Below are 3,359 nucleotides of genomic sequence, written 5' to 3' on the forward strand. Positions count from 1 at the left end.
CTTTGATACATCATATAGAGTTTGTAATATACACATATACTTGTTAAAATAGTTATTATATTTATAAATGTTTTTCTAATTGGATGTTCTTCGAAAGGGATTATAAATTTATTTAATTTTTGAATATTATCAAATTGATATTTAGATTGGGACTCTAGTATTTCTAACACATGGATTTTTCATATCCTTGTGATTCGATAAATTCTTTTATTTCTTGATCCTGATTATGATAATATTCTGAATCTATTAATACTGAAATGTTGAATGGTACTAAGTTAGTTCCTTTGATAGTGTCGTTATTGACTTTATGTATTCCATCAATTACAATATTCCCATGACTTAAATTTATTACAGGATAATTCTTTTCCTGGACTATTGTCTCTATTCTTTTGCTTACATATATATTTGCTTAAATTATTTTTACAGTTTGATTCTGGAGTATAAGTATTTTGTAATTAGTTCATCTAATTGAAGTTTTCCTTGTTTATACTCGTACTTTAATGGAGTGATTTTAAATGTTTGACAAATTTTATTTATTAATGGACGTTTGTGTACTACTATGAATGTATATTGTAATCTTAGTGGTCAAATCCAATAGTTCCCTATGAATTTCTTGGAGCAATGTCTGATGTTTTAAGATTTTAATATTAAATTTTTGCATTAAAGTTTCAAAGTTTGAATTAATTTTCCTTTGTAAATTATTATTGTTTATTAAATCGGTTAAAGTTGTTTTGATTTCTATTGGATCATTATGATCTGGTACTAAAGTAATAAATTTTAGTACTGAGCCTAAAATATCTATTGACCTTCTGCGGCGGTCGATGGCTATGTAGCAACTGATTTCTAAGAATCTTTATGCGGTTTAGTAATCTTTCGTCAGTTACGTCTTGATGATTTTGTGCTTCTAAGGTTTCTTGTATTTCGTAATATGGCTTTAGTATTGTTGTTAGGTTGGTCATGTGGAATATGTATGCCGGATCTGTTTCTGTCAGTAAGTATTTTTTGTCGTGCAGGCTCGTTATTCTCTGAGTTGTCATTATGGACATTAGGTTTAATATTAGGATTGTCTGGGTGTACATTGCTTCGTAGATTATCGTTATGTACAATCCTCCCCTTCGTTGTTAAAATTGTGTCCTCACAATTCTCCTTGACTGTCTGTTTAATGTAGCGGCGTGTAATTTTTTCGACTCATATACTTCTTCACCTGGTGTATATATTTTATTTTGTCGTTTTTTATTGTGGTATGCTACCATGCGTTCTTGTTTCTCTTTTAATATGTCCTTGATTTCACTAAATTTATTTCTTTCAAAAAATAAGTCAACAGGTTTACTATTTGTCACTGAATCTATTATATTCTTTCAATGCTATTTCTTCATCCGTGGTACTTTTATTTTGCGATTTCAGCGTTTGAGTCGAATGACTAGGTGTAGTCATGGTATCCTGTAAATGTAGTTTTTCATATAGTGCTTTTGACGCTATGCTTTTAAATATTGACTCATTGTCGGGCATGAGTTGAGAGCAAAATGGGTAAATTTGAGTGAGAACTTCTTCTAGTATTTTGTGGAATTCTCTTTTATTTTCTAGTTTTCTGATGTATGCATATTTAGAGCATCTATCTATGCTAGTCAAGTATGTTGTGTTGTTGATATGAAATACATCCATTTGTATAGATGTGCCTATACCTTCGGGTATTGGGGTTTTTCCGTATACTTGTTTGACTGGGTGGCGTTCATATTTATTTTCTTTACATATGACACATATTTTTACTAATTTTTTTGTGTCTTCTCTGATTGTTGGTCAATAACAAGTCTCTAGTATCTCTTTTGTGTTATTCTCAGCATTTCTGTGGGCTCGATTAGGAGTATATTTCATTATTTCCTCTCTTTCTTTTTCTATTAGTATGTCCTTTAATAGATGTTGGCAGAATACTTTTTTCGTGGTACTGAATATGTTGTTTATAACGTCATAAGTCTCTAGTAGTGAATGGAAAGCTGTAGTGACATTTGGTTTTATCACCTTCTTTAGTATTTCTTTTAAATCAGTGTGCGTGTTATAGTAGATTATGAATCTCTCGTGATTCGGAAATATTGTGGTTTGAATTAATTGTGATTCACCTGATTTTTTATGATAATTTGATTTCTGAATTGGTTTATGGGTGCATTAATTTGTTTAATTTGGATCGGAGTTGAGGTTTCGGCAGAGTGTATAGATTCAATTGTCGTGGTATAGACTTGTCTACTGAGTGCATCTGCTACTAAATTTTATGATCCTGGAGATGATTTTGTGATCTTCTATTTCCATCTTTTTAATTTCGAATTTGGGTTTTTTTCGGAAATGGAGAATATTAAAGCTTGGAGGTCTGTATAAATGGTTAAATTGGTTATATTATATAAATAGTTTCTAAGTTTACTTAATGACCATACGATCGCGAGCATTTCTTTCTCATTCGTGGAGTAATTTTAATCGGTGCATGTCAGTGTGCGTGATATGAATGCAACGGGATTCCTACCATGAGCTAAAACTGCTCCCATTGCATATTTGCTTGCATCTGTTGTAAGTTCGAATTCTTTGTTGAAATTTGGTTGGTATAACTCTATTTGTTCCTTTAATTTAGGTATTCAATAGCTTTTTTAGCCTCTTCATCTAGAGTTATTTTTACATTGGAACTTTTATTTTTTGAAATATTTCCATTTTCTCCTCGTAAATATATCGTGAGAGGTTTGGTTAATTGTGCGAAATTTTTTATGAACTTTCGGTAGTATGATGTCTGCCTAGGAATGAGCGTAATTCCTTCAGATTTTCTGGTGTTTTGTATCTATCTAAAGCTCTATTTTCTTAGGGTCTACTGTTATTCTTCCATTTTTTATGATGTGTCCTAGAAATTCTGTTTCTTTGGAAGATTGAAGGTGCGTTTTTCAGTCCGAATGGTAAACGAAGGAATTCGTATTTCGCACTGTTTATTGAAAATGCAGTCTTTTCCTGTCTTGTTTTCTAATCATGATTTGATGGAATCCTGATTCTAAGTCGAGAGTCGTGAAGCAGTTGGCGTTCCCTAGGTTCTGTAACATCATTGTAATATCCGGGATAGGATATATATCTGAAACGGTGACTTTATTCAAGTTCTGAAAGTCTATTACCATTCTTCTTTTTGCCTTTCCCGCCTCATCGGTTCCTTTCTTTGAGACTGTCCAAATGGGGGAATTATATGGGCTTTTGCTAGGCCGTATTATTTTATTTTTTAATAATTTATTAATTTCCTCTTCTACGAATCTTCTATCAGTCGGTGGATAGGGATATTGCCTTACCCATACCGGTTCGTTTGTTTCGGTCCGAATTTCTGCTTCTATGGTTGTAACATA

General features: G+C 32.0%; 1 protein-coding gene across 4 annotated transcripts in view; it reads right to left on the reverse strand.

Annotated features, from left to right (window-relative positions):
- The window catches only part of LOC108973006, a 19,992-nt gene that overhangs the window by 6,844 nt on the left and 9,789 nt on the right, over positions 1–3,359 (reverse strand). The window lies entirely within an intron of this gene.

The sequence above is a fragment of the Bactrocera latifrons genome, unplaced genomic scaffold (assembly GCF_001853355.1).
Source record: "Bactrocera latifrons isolate USDA-ARS-PBARC rearing strain unplaced genomic scaffold, ASM185335v1 scaffold_448, whole genome shotgun sequence".
Lineage (NCBI taxonomy): Eukaryota > Metazoa > Arthropoda > Insecta > Diptera > Tephritidae > Bactrocera > Bactrocera latifrons.